Genomic DNA, 17905 nt, shown 5'->3' with positions numbered 1-17905 from the left:
TGTTCTTAATTTTTTTTTTCTGTTGGAATTCGTAATTTTTATCAATTTTATTTGAAGTTTTAAGTTTATAATAAATGTATACTAAACAATTCCTGTAGCAGACTAACTGTCGGTAAATGTAAAGCCCTCATGCGCTTACATTATAGTAATTAAATAGAAGACGCATTAGTACTCGTTATACGCGCTCCGGTGACGACATGTTTTGCAATTCACTCCGACATAAATGACACGCTTTAGATATTAAAATTTGTCTCCTACGTGCACAGTAAATTACAATATTTACTAGATTCACTCAGTAAGGAATTAAAAGTTTTATTATTTACTAGCTGTCGCCCGCGACTCCGTCTGTGCGGAATTAATAAAAAACCTTTATTAGTAGCCTATGTGTTCTTCCAGACTATGCTCTATATCTATGCCAAATTTCATCAAGATCTGTTGAGCCGTTCCGGAGATACCTTCAAACAACCATGCATACATCCAAACATTCGTATTTATAATATTAGTAAGATTCACAATCCACTATTCGATGAATCCAACGTCGGACCTGCCGCTTAGGCCTTGTTCCAATTATTAAGATATTGGATTTATTTTTCCATATGCTGTAATATTTAAAAACAGGAAAAAAGTCTAGATGGAAAACAACATTTGTCACGTATAAAGCTCAATCATATGATCAGTTCAAGTAAGGTGACGAGTAAAGTTTGATTTTTTTACTTAGGGCTGTTTACGTAATAACCATCAAATTACGGTTTAGATCGTCATAAAGATTTCATAATAACTTGAACGAGTTTGTGTTTGAAATGTTTACTTAAGTACGCTCGCTTCGGGAACACGTACGATTATTAAGTACGTGTTAAGTTGACACGTATAACTTTGATGTGTTTACCCAACTTCTAATAGGAAGGAATATTTTAAGCTGTGTTTGTAAGAATTTTTTTTTCAATATTTTCAGGAATTGCGTAAAAATGTGAATAAATAGGACATCTCATTAATTACCTGTCTTATTAATTATTATCACATTTAACCGTTAATGTTTTATGGAATCTAAGTTTCTTCTCAAAGGAATGTTTCTGATGTAATTGCTGTTACCGCAGAAAGTCGTTTTAGTTTAACGGACTGTAAAACCGATAACAAGTTACGTTTTTGCTATAACCTTAATTACTTGATATTTCTTCAATTTAAATACATTGACGCTTTTATTCAGAACATTACATTGGCAGTAAGTTTATACCTTGCTAAAGATTGATCAAAGTTTGTAGGTTATAACTTCTTTTGCGCGCTTAATAAATCTAATTTCAGTAAAAGCTTTATGAAACGCAAAGAGTTACAGGTATAGCTTACGTACACACGACTTCTTAAGAGTTTTTTTGATGTGAAACATCTATAGGATCACTTGTAAACCGAATTGTTGGCGTGGCGACGCTTGCCGTGGCGACGGGTCGCCCCACTATAGTGAGGTATACATATATATATTATTATTATTGTTAATGTTTATCATTATCATCATTATTATCATTATCATTATTATTATTTATTTAATTATAACATTTAATATTTTATGCATATTACTTGTACACACACGATGTTTCACATCTGCCAGGCGTCCCATGACGGTTTACATTTTCATAAGAAATATAAAAAAAAACTTTTTTTATTTATTAAATTCATCATTGCGTGAATGAATTACTAGCTCGTTTGGTCCTTAGCGTCCTTTATTTACACATCTCATAATACAAGGATTTATTTTTTTCTTATCTCATTTTTTCTTTTTTTGTGTGATACTTATGGATGTGGTTGATACTTGTATGTTGCGTAGCATCAGTTCAGTTTTCTATAAAGTTTGGACTATCAGACTCGGTAGACAGATAGTAGACATCTCACTAGCGCCCTCCTGCCAACGTCAAAAAACGTCACAAGATCCTCTTTGTACTGTAGCTGTCGTGTTATTTTATTCTTTTATGTAATTTTCAATGTCTAGGTAGGCTTTCCGCGATAGTAGCGACTCTCTCATGTGACCAGATATCCTCGTTTGACTATACTTACTTAGTTTTTGTATGTAAAAAGTATGCAACACGTTTTGTATTATTAAATATTTACAACTAGCTTTTAACCGCGGCTCCGTCCGCGCGGAAAAAAAAATAGAAAACGGGCTAAAAATTATCCCATGTCCGTTTCCTGGTTCTAAGCTACCTGCCCACCAATTTTCAGTCAAATCGATTCAGCCGTTCTTGAGTTATAAATAGTGTAACTAACACGACTTTCTTTTATATATATAGATGGTAAATATTCTGTGAATAATAGTAGGGACATTTATAGTATCTCGACAATTTCTAAATCGAAAACAATAAAATGGCATTCAAATATACAAAATAAACTAAGTAAAGAAACAATTTTAGTATTTTTTAAGAAAATGTAATCCTCCATAAAACCCTACATTGATTCAGTAGAATACATTACGACGTCTAAGTACGGTCCCCGAAAAAATCCAACACGTCCCTTCCTATTCAGTTTTGTTGGCACATGTTTATACGCGCAAGTGCTCTCATAAGGAAGTACCAGGGGACAGGGGCGGAATCTACATGTTTTATTATGTTCACGTTCCTATAAAAATAGTTCACGCGTACTGCATTCAATTGAATTGATTCCCGTTTTTACTTACAAGATTTGAAATGCGTTGCGAATACTTAAGTAGAATGCTTAAGTCTGCTGCAAATAATCTTAACCTATTATTTAAGTCTAATCTTACTAATATTATAAATTGAATGTTTAGATGTATAGATGGAAGATTGTTATTACGCATCTCGCAGAACAGCTAAACGGATCTCACTGAAATTTGTTATAGAAGTTGAACATGGTCTGAAAGAAAACATAGACTACTATTAAAGGATTTTTTCTTGTTTTCTGCGCGCCCGGAGATGGGGGCAAAAGCTAGTTTTCTTTTTTTAGTTAGCTTTCTTTTTTTTTAGACCAGTTACTTAATAATAATGTGGGTCACTGGCGTAATAAGTGCAATAAAACTTGCATTTCCTTTGATAATATCGCGTTACATAAGAAAATCGTACCACTTTTCTCTGTTAATACAATATTTCAGAAATCAAACCATTTATTGGTCACCAATGAACCGCTCGCCTTGAAGTTAAACCCTCGTCAGTTCAGAAACTAGTCCTTCCCACCATCGGAAAACTTAAAAAAAAAAATTCAATACTCCAATTGCCTGGTTCAAATATTACTTACCCGTCATACACACGAACGCTTTTTATCGCGTGTTAAAAAAACATTGAATTATAAAAAATGCATTCATAAGTCATAGTTACGACAGTACTTTTAAAACGCGGCACTTATACAGTATCGCAGTATTACATTTGGACGAACGCTAGAAGAGTGATTTTGATGCGGCGTTAAAAAAGCGCCCGTGTGAATGACGTCTTACTATTATTTTGTATAAAAAAAATTATAGCTATTTAATCTTTGACAGTCATTCCAGTGATTGGAATTAACAAATAACTTTATAGCGAGCAAATTCCCTTCGATAGATATTTAGATTAATCATCAAACTCTATCCAAGTTAACATTGGTATTGCGGAGACTTGTGCCGTTTCTGTAACTGCTTTGACAGAGTGTTGAAAGTAATAAAACTTTTGGATTTAACTTTCAGCGACATGAAGTTTGTTTTACAGAAGGCGATGAACTTTAACTTGAATTTAGTAACTCATAAACATGTTTGATTTTGTAACTGATAAGAGATAAATGTTTCCACTTGTAATGGTAAAAAGATTTGTGGAAATCTATATATATATAAAAGAAAGTCGTGTTAGTTACACCATTTATAGCTCAAGAACGGCTGAATCGATTTGACTGAAAATTGGTGGGCAGGTAGCTTAGAACCAGGAAACGGACATAGGATAATTTTACCCCGTTTTCTATTTTATATTCCACGCGGACGAAGTCGCGGATAAAAGCTAGTTAGGAATAATTATATAACTTCAGACTTTCGTGGTTTTTACTAATATACTGTTCGTAAGAAACGGGATTCTTACCACAATATCGGGAGCTCAAACAGCCTAATGGTAAGAATCCCGTTTCTTACGAACAGTATATTAGGAATAATTAGGTTCGATTCCATTACATTAAAAATTACAATTAATTATACATTTAATTTAAATTTAAGTAATCTATAGATCACAATAGCATTTGAAAAACATAATCTATTTTTAAATCGATTAAATATATTTTGATCCAATTGTATACAAAGTAATTATTACAATTAACTAATAGTACAATAGATACATGGTAAATGATTTCAACACAATATTTTTATATGTTTTTAATTCTTGTTTTAAATATTTTTTTATGTTTAAGAAGATACTGAAAAATCAACAGCAAGGTAACTGTCAGTGGCAGGCAATGACCGCGGTATGCCATGAAATTGCCTGCTCCCTGCATACCGGCGGTTTGATACAACGCTCAAAAGAAAATAAAATACAATTTTTCTCTCATCCTCTATTGAAAATTTGCCATTTATCCGCCTTCTTTGAATTTAAATTTTAAATTTATTGTGCGGGTTATGGTGACATATTTATTTACCTAATATAAACTAGAATATTATTACGTGACAATTATTTCGCAACAGTTATCTTACTAATATTTTAAATGCGAACGTTTCGGTGGATGGATATTTGTTTGAAGGTAACCGCGGAGCTGCTCAAGGCATCTTGATGAAATTAGGCATATATGTAGAGCATAGTCTGGAAGAACACATAGGCTACTAAAAAGTTTTTTTCGCTGATGGAGGGACGGAGTCACGGGCGGCAGCTATTAAAATATATATTTAATAATGATAGTGTAACAGTATAGCGTAAAACTATAAGTACTAAGTTTATTTTGCAAGAATAACAATGGTAAAGGGTTTGATTGATCAAAGAAATTTGTATATAAATGACATATTTAAGAAACATCTTTTATCTATTAAGACACATGTTCAGAAACATAGTCATCCTTCTCATTTACTTTGAAAAAAAAGAGGAGACAATATGGTATATACTTACGTTTTAATAGTGGAAAGGGTTACGCTTTAATACTAAAGTTTATGATATTTCAGTTTGTATCATTTACATAAAGAGAATTTAGTGAATTAATAAAATTAAGATGCGTATTAAATTTACCTCTGCTCTGGCTTATATAAATTGCTATTTGAGATATTGCTGTGAATCATTTCAAATTGTCAAATTAATAGGTAACTGTAATAATTTTTTGGTCACAAAATTTGACTCTAACTTATTACGCTTCCTTGGATTCGCGTAATAAAACAATCAAAATAGGTATATACTTCTTTATTTTTAAATAAATAATTTATTAAATATTTATTAATAATAGAGATAGAACACTTCTTAGTAATAAAATCCCGTCGTAACATATTTTTTTCATAAATATTAAAAAACCTTACCTAAATTAAGTTCGAACCTAAATTAATTATGTTGGAATTTTGAACAATGGGCGACAATACTTCGGCATATTTTTAAGGTGCGCCAATAAAACAAACCGCCCATTCAGTTTGTTTTTATTTTCACAGTAAAATTTATTTGCACGAAATCGGAGAATTTCATTTTATGTCCTAACATTACTGATTTAATCACAAAGGCAAAATAAGTCTCGGCAAAATTTCTTTAAGAGTAATTTTTATCACCACTTTATTGCAGTCCACAAGAAAATTGAATTAAAAATATGAAAAGTACTTCTCGCTACCACAGTTTAAGCTTATGAAGTAAATCAACTAATTACTAACAAAACTTTTATAACGGAGTTAAATTCAAATGGTTTTAAACTGCTTGTTCACTTGACAATTTTCATTCTTAGCCCTGTTATGAACAGAAGTGCAATATTACGAATGTACTCATAGCAATATTTTTCGTCGTAGATCAGTCGATTTTCAAGTCGAATCTAGTACTTAATGCAAAAAAATGCACGTATTGAAAACTTTGTAAAATTCTAGAAGAAAAAAAAAATCCGAATCTGCCTGTCAGATAGGAAAATTGAAAGCTTAACGAAGCAGTTAGGTTATTCCTGAAAACGCAATCAGCGTACAGCAAATGAAACGTCAGACAAAGCGCGCGGCGAGATCAAAAAGAAATCTAATTCTCCTCAGCCCGGGCGGCGGGTAAACGGTTTTATCAAGAGACCGAAATAAGACCACGTCGAGTTAATTAAACTCACCGGCCTTAACCCTTCATCTTTGAGGTTTTGTCAACTAAATGCGAAGACCCAAGGTGTTTAACTCCTCGGATTTGCAATAGACAACAGGCCACTACAAAAATATGAAAATGACGAACCACCGTAAGTGGTAGACAGAATTTAGAGAAAGCAGCGCATGAAATTGTGAGCATTTTCAAGTGCGTGCGAATACTGTACATTGAAATTAATTTCAAAGATTTTTTTTATATCTTAAGGTGGCAAATGAACAAGAGGCCACCAGAATTCGCCAAAATAACGAAGCGACCGCTGTCTGTGGTTGCCTAACTTTAATTGACGGAGGAGGTGATAAGCAGAAAGAGGATATTTCTCTTTGCTAAGCGTCCCCTTTTCCATCAAATCCACTTCCTCTTCCCGTCCGATCCTTATAAGAAAACAGCGGAAAAGGAAATAGGACTAAAATTGGGCCACCCGCAAGCACACACATCGGACTATACGCGGTATTCCACTTCACGTCTGTTTTCTGTGTCGACCCCAGCTGAGCCGGATCATTCGTGTAACAAATATAATTGTTGCTAGTGTCTACCGCTGTTAAATCTGATAAAACTGATGACAATCAATAAACCTATGGGAATTCTTGAAAAATAATAGAAGTATCAAATTTTTTGAGAAAGCAAGTTAATCTTACCTTTCGTTTAATTAAGTAAGTATCTCCGAAGACTAACACATTAGTCTTAATTAAAAGTTTCAAGACGCCGTCAAAGTTACCAAACTTGAACCCTTTTAAGTTAACAACGTAAACTCTTCAGAGATTACATGACAACTTTATTCCGAAGGAAATAAAGTGTTAAACTTTGCAATCCTTACTCGCACAAAACACAAAAACAAGCATTATCATCTCCCTGTCCTTGTTCCACTTACGTAAGGCCGGTGCACCAGGTTTCTGTCGTTCATATCTATCTATCTACCGTCATCTCAGTCGTCAGGCTAAGCGCCATCTGCGCCCGGCTACCTCAAGCCCAGTGAAGCTGTAAATGCCTTTTTAAGACAAGCAGTAACAAAAAAATCTCAGTCGTCATTCCTCCTTAGTTATGTCACTCTCCCTAGCCTACCACTACCGGTGTATCCCTCCACAGCCGTTTCGACCGTGGTGTAGTAGTTTTCAGATATCTTGGCTACTCTTAATTTCGTGCAAGTCACTGCACACAACACAATTATAAGTGTAGCATAGCCTAGTGGGATATTTTAAAAGACCTATATATAACCAACAATAAAAGAAGTTCATATTATTAGTCACGTCCGAAAACGTTCTCTACTATCCATTGAAAATAAAAAAAAATATCATATTGACATGAAATCAATATTTTTTTATTGGATTAATTGGACTATTTTCCGAATGTAGTCGAAATCTACGAAACGATAAATAAATAAAAAATTCCGATAAAAATTATCGAGTATTCTGTGAATTGGAGATCGTAAAAAATTTCAAATTAAATAGTATGCTACTAGAGAATTTACTGTTTTGAGAACTTGATTGCAGGTAGGTTCTTGGTTTTATATTGTATAAAAAGAATATCCGTTTGGTTTTTAAATAATAGATAGTTTATTTTTAATAACCAATTAGTGGGATTGGTTACCACACATACTATCTTTATGTTCGGTACCGAAAAATTATCCTGTAAGAAACCTAATCACACTCGTTTAGCTATCGCTGGCGACAACGTTTGCGCAAAATTAAAAAAAAAAATAGTAGTCTACATGTTCTTTCAGACTGTGTTATACATCTATATCATACATTCAGATTCATGCAGCCATGCTAGGTATACATCGATACAAATATTTAAATTTATAACATTTGTAAGATTACAATAAATATTCAGAGTCACACACAAAAACAAAGCTCGAATTAATAGTATTTTTTTTATAACTGTGTCCATTATTTTTTCAATTTATTACCTTTATCTTTGTTGAGTAGCAAAAAATTATGTGAAGATAAAAGCACAACGACTCCGCTGGCTCGGCCACTTAGAAAGAATGAATGATGTTCGTGATGTCAAACGCGCATACTTGAGTAGACAGAGTGGTCGGCGCCCAGTTGGCCATCACAGGTATCGCTTGGTGGATCAGGTGGATAGGGATCTTCGGAACCTGCAGGTCCAAGACTTGGTCGGGACGGCGCGGGATCGGAGAAAGTGGAGACTTTTGTTGTCGGAGGCCAAGGCCCACTTCGGGTCACTGCGTCACCCTAATTAGTTTTTTGAACTGGTGAAGACGTAAATTGAAACTACATTTGTTTAGTATGTAAAAACAGTCAATAAAATTGTTACTATTCACAGCTATTGGTATATTAACATTTTTTGTTACATGTTATAACATTTAGACACAGCATTAGCTATTGTTGCCCAAATTAACTTTCATTATACATGTTATTCCAAATAATTCTAAAGGGAGTAGTAACACTACGGAAATTACTACGAATAAATAAGAACCGCGTCAGCAATCTACTCTATGTAGGCAGAGTAAATTATTGTAGGGTTTATATAAAAAAAAATCACTGAATCAATCATAGTCCAATTACAAAAAGAGGTGGCACTTGAAAAATCTTCTCTTAACTTACAACATTGTTAGAAAGCCTATTTTACCTTAATAATTTCGCAACAATTCTTTTATTATTTATTCAAATAGCCCAAGAAAATAGAAAATAATTTTCAATATTAGCAAATTTGAAGTGGTATCATAAATCATACGTACGCGAAATAAGCGAGAAATTTCTATGACGTAATCGTATTATAATATTGATGGAGTCTCAAGAGATCGCGCGATTTCTTTCGCATGATTGCTTCCGAGTTATACTCGTAAAAACTGATGCGGTGTCGATTTCTAAAATATAAAACGCCTTGATCCATTATAAATGGAATAATTTCATTAATTGTAGATGCTAGAATGGTGTTCTCCTTCTTCTAATGTGCGTACAAAGTCGCGGCAATTTATTTCTTATCCATTTCGTTGAGTAATTTAGTTAACGCTCAGAATACCATTAGGTATCTACATTGTCATAGCATTATTATAGCTCTAATGATGGCGATATTCTAACCAATGTGGGAAATGATTTTAATTCTTTGACTATATATTATACATAAATACATGTCGGTTATACATAAAATTCTGATGATGAGACTCCGAGGGAAGTTGCCAGTATTTAATGTAGATATAAAAACTCTGAATTTTTGTACTGATAATTAGAAGAAAAACATGTTTTGCGAAAATTGAAGCCTTAGCTAAGCTTTTTGCGGTCAAGTGGCTCAGCCTTTTCAATCGATGCAATCGCCTTAGAATCTCGCTTCGTTGCAATCTTGTGACATTGTTTATTAGTGAACTAAACAGATGTTAAGAGTACACTGCTAATGATAAACTTTCATACTTTCGAATACAATACTATATCTGTTAACTTTTTTACAAAAATTTATCTTAACTCTTCGAAAAAATTCTAACTTCTACTAGTTGTAGTACATTAGTTTTTTTTATAAAAAATCACCAAAGAATCGAGTTTCTGTGATATATTATATATCTTTGACTAGAAACAAATAAAAGTAAGAGTTGCGGAAAATTCAATTTGTTTGTATTTGTTTCAATAAAATGAACTCGAATCTTATATCTCGATAAACTTTATAGCTTATGAGACATTGGCAGAATAATTTGAAAAGGTATTTTAGGAAAGTTGCCTCTTAATAGAGTGGCTTACTAAAGACTTTGAGACTTTTAAAAGAATAAAATAATACATGAGAATTTTTGAATTTTTGAATTTTTGAATTTTTTTCCCATTGGACCGATTGATCTGTAGATCGTCTCAACGGGAAACATTAATACCAGTTTCATGACATCATGGTCTTATCTCATAGTCATACAAGTTAAAACAACATTTGAAATAAACTACTTGAATATGTATATCGGACTTAACCTAACATCATATTCAAACTGTTCCAAATAAATTCGACTTTAAGTAAGAATTTAAAACAGTGAATTTAATTCAGACAAATCATACACTCATTTCTAAAATAGAGATAAAGTACATAATACATACATAAATTAATTTTCATACACTTGTAAGAATCTTTTTTCATTTGGTTTAATCTAAAAATTTGAGTTCGACCGTTGGGCAAGGTGTCGCATTACGGCTGTACATTTCATTAGGGTCCTGCGTAGCGCACAATGGCCTCATGGATAATTTATAAGCAGAAACGTTACCTTTTAGGCACGGATGGAATAAAATAATAGTGTACTAAATTGAAGTACGTTTTTTGTATAATTAATTTTATTATTAGTATGAGGATCTATTTTCAGAAATCACTATACTTATATTGAATTACAAAAGTTAGTACACTTCTACGCCGTAGTGTAGCTACGGCGTAGCAAATATTGTAGCAAATATAGTTTTCATCAATTTATCTCTATATAGCTAGAGTAATATTACTGGCTGTTTTAAAATTTCGATGTTATGTTGTTCATATTAAAAAAAAAACTATTTTAACCCGAGATATTATGTAAACGTTGATTCTTTATCAATGCATTTTCATCGAGATTGTGTTCGAGAAATGAAGTTTATTGAGGGAAGTGTACCAGTTTGTTCTTCGGATGCAATTTCCGTGACCTTTCTTTTATGTCAGTTTTGATTCAACGTCGCCCTAGATAAAGACTTGCAGCAACTTGTTTAAAAGAAAACTTCTGATTAATAACCTTTGCTCACTCTATTATTTTACAGATAATATTAGATAATAAAGTAATCTTAATACAAAATATCTGGTTAAAATAGTGTGGACAATCATAAAAGTTATTTTTTTTTGTGCCAGTGAATTTAAAATTGTACCAATAAATTTTCCACCAGCGGAAGCATATATAATTTAAATATGCATACAAAATATCAGCGTTTTTTAAACTTAACACGGGGCAGTACATGATTATAATTAACATGCAAATGACTCACAACCCACCGACCTCTTAAAAATTAAAATAATGAAAATATGCTCTAGTGGTCAATATGGAAACTAAATTATAATGAAAACATTCATACATAGGTTTAATGCTCAAAACAAAAATAATTAAAAAAAGAGTTAATGGAAAAATAATTAATGGGAACTCAATAATGCTATTTAAATTATTATTTTATAGTTAACCAAAAATTTAAATACGACAACAAAGTTAAAGTTAAGCTTAATATAAATTACGAGTATTTTATTAAGTCAAATTTCAAAATAAAATTGACATACAACAGCTATAGTATACATTAACTATTCGAATTAACTGAAACGATAGAAAATGTAATCTTTAGTATTTCTTGTGTATAATATACACAAAATAAACTTTACATTTCATACTTTTAAACAAATCTAACAAGATGTAGTACGCACATATATCGTTAGTAGTAGTACGAGTATATATAAGATGTAATAAGTTATTATATGAAGTTACATACGGTATTTAAATAAATATAGATATTAAACAACAGTTTCCGTGTATTTGTTTTATGTAATAAGTGAAATCAAATATGCGTCGAATCGCAATCTTTCTGTTATTGAATAACTGGCTATGAAAGCTTAATTAACTTCCATAACGAAATTTTCGGGTATGGTACAAGTTATAAACTTTATGCGTGTATATAACAATATGTTTTTATCCTGATTATATACTGTCTGTCAGTGACAAATACTTGAGTTATCTATATATATAAAAGAAAGTTGTGTTAGTTACACCATTTATAACTCAAGAACGGCTGAATCGATTGGACTGAAAATTGGTGGGCAGGTAGCTTAGAACCAGGAAACGGATGTAGGATAATTTTTACCCCGTTTTCTACTTATTTTTTTTTTATTCCGCGCGGACGGAGTCGCGGGAAAAAGCTAGTAATTATTAAATAAAACAGAAAATAAACCGTTTATTTCCATTACAGGAACACCTGTAACATAAATATGTTCCTATACTTCTTATTACCTAAAAAAAAAATAAGTTGATTTAGTACACGAAATAACAAAGAAACTCAGTATCGTTTTACAATGGTTATTAATAATATAGAATACATAGTATAAAATTTTCTTAATTCGCAAAAAAATATGTCGTGTGCCAAACTGTAAAATTTCTTTATTTGCCACTTAAAATTTGAGCCAAATTAAACTCTCGGCTCTATGTTTTAACAGGGTATCCTCCAAGATTACGATAAATTACGACATATATTCTGTTTAATCATCGGATTTGTAATTTTAACCCTGAGATTAATAATAACAATCTGAATTTATGACTGCAAATAAAAAATCTGACGGAAATTCATAACAACGTATCACATGTTTGGATCTAAAAGTACATATATAAAAAATGTTTTGTTTTGTACGTTGACATATTCAGCCCTGAACCTTTCGAAGAAATGTATGAACGTAATAAATAATAACACCCCTGTTGTCCTTTCTCTTTTTAATATTGGTCAGCTTTATAGAATTCCAATCGTAAATATCCCGATAGGGTCGTGCATTAGACATACAAAATAATAGGAATTTGAGCTCCAATAACTTAAAGCTTAAGGTCATATCAAACTCATGTATCAAGCAGGCACTTTTTATCTTTTCTATACATTTATAACAAGATTTTTAACTAACTAAAGTGGTGCATCGACCCAAAGTCGCCCTTGGCCTCCAATAATAAGGATCTCGCGCGATCTCGGCTCAGTGTAATACTTAGTGCTCCTGCAGATCCCCGTCCATCTCATCCTGCTAGCAATACCTTGAACAGTCAAATGGAGATATATGTAGTGAGCCTCATACGCAAATTAAGTTCCTTCTTTCACTATACGTCCCCACTGATGAGCTCGGATCCTACCCTAAGTTAGAGCAAACTAGGCCATAGTCAACCACGCTGGTTCAATGCGGGTTGGTTATCTTCACACTTATCTTTGAATTTCTTCTCAGATACATAGAGGTTGTATCACAATAATTTCCTTCACCGTAAGAATATCGGATAAATGTACATATGTATATCGGAAAACGCATTGGTACATGGTGCAATCGAACACAGGACCTGCAGATTACAAATTAAGTGCTTAACCTCTGAGCCCCCGACGCTACCATGGATATGGTTTCCAATAGTGGAATGGTGGGGTTCGAACATACAACTACGTGATTGAAAATCCGTAAACTTAACCATTAGGTTATTTGCGCTACCAAAGTCATTAAAAATAAAGTATTAATTAATCTCAAATAACTTGATAAACACGAAAACTTCGCGGTTGTTAAACGTTAAAACTTTAGCTTACATAATACACGTAAGCTTTTAACATATTAACTTTAGAAAAAGGTAAATTAAGCGAACATTTTTTTTTATCATATTAAACAAACAAACTGTCTTTAAAAGCTCATAGTTTATTAAGTGGTAATATTTTTTCAAAGTTTTATAACATAAGATATATAAAGAAATTTTCATTTCATAGTAGACATAACAACCATTGCTTTTGACTATTATACGAAATGTTTTTATTCGTCGCAATTTCCTTGATGCTCGTAATAATTACTTTACAGCGATGACAAAAACTTTATTATGCTGATATCTTTCCTATGAATTGTATTATTCACTAACATTAATATTCACGTCTATATTTTTAATCATACATTGTAACGTAGAATGTTTTATGTCAGAACAACAGCCTTTTGGTGAAATTAAACCTATGACTTGTCAATATAGCGTTTCGATTGTTAGTTCCCACTGCAAAAAGACTTGATAAAAACATATTGACATCTCTCTTCTTCGCGTTGAAAAAATTGATATAGCACATTTTTTTTGTGTAGGTTTTTTGGTGATGAAAACTGTAAGTGTGTTAAGAAAAAAATGAAACGTGCAGAACTTTGCGTACTAGATACGAACGTATGTATAAAATTTGTAGCTGCCTTAAATAATATATTCCAAGGCAAGGAATGGTATGTATATTTCTGTTCTTGATTAAATTATAATGAAAATTTAATATACTATTGAAGGAAATTTGCCGAGTAGCAATGGTGTTATAAACGAAGATTAATTTTCAAGTACTGCAATATTTCAATTAATTTAAAGTAAAGTAAATTTACTCTACAAATTCTTGTACAATTTGATTTAATTAAATTATATTTCAAAGAAACTTAGAATATTTTTTAACATACGAGTATAACATTAAACAGATACCTCTTGAAATTAACTGAAAACACAGATCTTATCCAGAATTAAAAGCATTCGGTTTGTGATTCCTCTGGTGTTGCCGATGTCTATGGCCGTCGGATCGATATACAAATATATATATTAGAAGATCCGCTGCTCGTTTACCTCCATGTTTCTGTTTTATTATAGGAGAAATCCTATAAAAAAGAAAAATGTAAATTCATGCGCCTTCAAACTGAATTTATATATTTTGTTCACGTAAATACAGTCATAAAAATTGTGATTTTTATTTATTCTAAATCAAGTAGAACACAGAAGTGGCTTGCATAGATTCAAAGGATTTATTAGGTTGGAAACATGATAAGAAATAGGCAGGAAATCGAGCATATTTATACCGACGCACATATTAAAGTTGACGTTGCATCGATTCAATTTATTTCTTTGTTGCCTATTGCATTAATCTTTATAACTTACAGTTTAGTTTCTATTCTCTCTATCTATTTAAACATATATTCTAAATTAATCCAGTATGCTCAGTTTTATTCTCAACAAAAAGCTATCGAATGACTTCTTAAATATTTGTTTCTTTATTATTATAGTAAAGATATTGTGCTTATCGAATTATGGAGACGAGTTAACGCTCATATTTGATTTTAACCACCTAGAAATTCATTTAACAATGTCAAAGACATTTAAACTGATTGATTTTGTACAATTTTACGGAAACAATCATTGATGGTCTTCCGGCTTATAAATTAAGCTAACTAATGTAGTTTCTTTTGATATAAACTAGAACAATAACAAATTTTTGAAACTCAAAAGACTAACACTATCTAATAGATCTAATCGATTCCACATTTGCCATTTCGTGACGTCACGCGATACCGCTTTCGTTGCGATCCCGTAGAACGTCGGGAACTATAAACGGAACCCGAAAACGTTTAACTGAATCGTATGTTTCGTGTCCATTAAAATAGCTTACGTGTTTTCTTCGAATATTGTTTTATTTCGACTTATTTTTTCTGTGCATTTAAATTGATCTATTTGTGAAGTCTTTAAAGCTATTCGCTCCGGTTCAGTATTTTTCGACAGTTTACAATATCCCTAGAACTTTTTTTGTTTAAAATGTAAATATATTATTTTGTATTTTACTAATATTTCTTGTTACTCCAGCTAAGGAGTTGTGCTAAAGTATGGCTCACGAATCTACGAATAACGAGGTTCGAAAGTAGGTTCTTGTGATCGGATGTTTGATCCCGTAAGATTCAGTCTATTGGCTCTTTACTCCAAAAAATTTCATTATAATGGATTCGTTATCACACAAATTAATACAGCAAAGTAAAGCTGTCTGCCGTTGCAAATTCCGTTGCCGTCTGCTGCCAATGCCGCGTTCCACGAGATGATATACCTTTATACGCTAAAGCATTGGATTTAATTTTAATTAGTATTTATATCACCGATGTATGTTCATTTGCGCTTTATTTACATTCCTGATACTGTAATAATTACTCATACTCACAATGGATTGCTGTTCACTGAAATTAATTGCATTTCAGTGTCACAGGTATCGCGATCACATTTAATTAACGCTCTTAGTAAAATAATATTAGACCTCGGTAAGTTATATATACGATTAATGTTAAAGTCTGTAACGTATTTGATGATCTTATAATTTCTTTTTATATTATAAGATGGCAAAGATCACCTGAATTCGCCGAAATAGCAAAGAGACCATGGACAACTTCAATCACAGATGCTATACCTTTAGTCAACGGAGGAGGGGACATACAGGAAGAAGATATTTCCTCTTCCTATGCGTCCTTTTCCCATCGTTTTCTTGTAAGAAAAAGGTGGAAAGGAAACATCATCTAAAATTGGGCTATTGTCACGCACACTCATCAGCCGAAACGCGGTATTGCTTCCACTTCACTCCTGTCGTTTATCGTATTCCACAGGTCGAGCCGGTAAAATCATTGTAGGAAGTCTACGATCAAATTTTTTAAATTCGTAGAGGTAGTTATTTCAAGTGATGTGAAAATGATAAATAACAGCACAGTTAAACATTTACAACAAAATTATGCCATTCAGAAAACAAATCTTACTAACATTATACCTCTAAATGCGAATGTTTAAATTAATCGATGGATGTTCAATAATAGTTTATTGAACAATTAAAATTTTACAACAACATGAAAAATACGTATGCAATTTTTCCGTATCGTATAGCGTTTAATTACAATTCATTAGTAGAAAAAGAAACATTATTGCTTCCTAGCTAATCGCTAACTTGGTCATCTGAAGTTCGTACAAAGTTGGTTCAACTGCCCCAAACTTTGAGATCGGCGTTCTAATTCCCAACTTTTTCTTTCATGTTATGTAAAGTGTGTAAAAAAATTGGAATTATTGTTACACAAAAATTTTAATAAAAATATTACAATATAATAATATATTTACTGAATAAATGAAAATATAATGACGTGCATGCACTTAGCCATTTTCATATGGATATCCAAGATTCCTGGGATTGTCTTTTCTTTTCTATATAGTTACTTAGTATTTATTATGTAACTAGCTGACAAGCGCGACTCTGTCCGCGCCTAATAAAAAAAAAAACTTGAGAGGTGTCAAGGGACACCCGGATGAAACGAAGTTCCTTTCGATTAATTAGTGAAGGAACCAATGTTTATTCTATGAATAAAAAACTTAAGTCTTCACAAGAAGTACATTTTATTTCTATGAATTTTCGTTATATATTGTCACGTCGTTGCCATGGTGAAGTAGCGCTCATTTGTCGTTAACATACTTACTATAGCAAAAAGTGTCGTGACAATTTTTCGTAAGAATTTTTTCCGTCTAGCCCCCTTTCACAACGCGCGATAAGGAACTTCGTTCCAAAAACTTAGTAGCCTTTGTGTTCTTCCAGACTATGTTCTACACCTATGCCACATTTCAGCAAGATCCGTTGAGCAGTTCTGAAGATACCTTCAAACAAACATCCATCAATTAATCCATCCGTCTAAACATTCGCGTTAGTAATATAAGTAAGATTGCTCGCTACTTAAGCTCTTGTTAATTTTAGCCCTTGTTTTCAACGAAGTCTCGACTTCAATAGCACATTTCATATCTGAATGTATTAAGTCACATGTCCTCAATACTATGAGATTACAGTCACAATTGAGAGGAGGTATATGGGCCCATTATCAAATTAGATAATTAATCCGCTAGGGTAGGGTGGCTTTACTTATCCTATTAAATGTATGCTTATTACATTTTAGTGGAATTAATTGTTAAAACTAATTTCATTTTACGATAAAATATAAACTAAACATTAGAGTTTAGTCTTTTATAAAAATGAAAATAGTTTATAGCTATTTCAAGTATTTTTATAAGGTTTTAAACGAAAAGCTCAGTTGGAATAAACTTCACCTGTGAATAATACTGTTATCGTTATAGCAAAAAGTGGCGAACAAGCAATTGAATTCACCAAGACAGCGAAGCGACTAGGAGATACCTTCAAACAAACATCCATCCATCCATCTAAACATTCGCATTT

The sequence above is a fragment of the Papilio machaon genome, chromosome 13 (genome assembly GCF_912999745.1).
Source record: "Papilio machaon chromosome 13, ilPapMach1.1, whole genome shotgun sequence".
NCBI lineage: Eukaryota > Metazoa > Arthropoda > Insecta > Lepidoptera > Papilionidae > Papilio > Papilio machaon.
Note: the sequence above shows the minus strand (reverse complement) of the source record.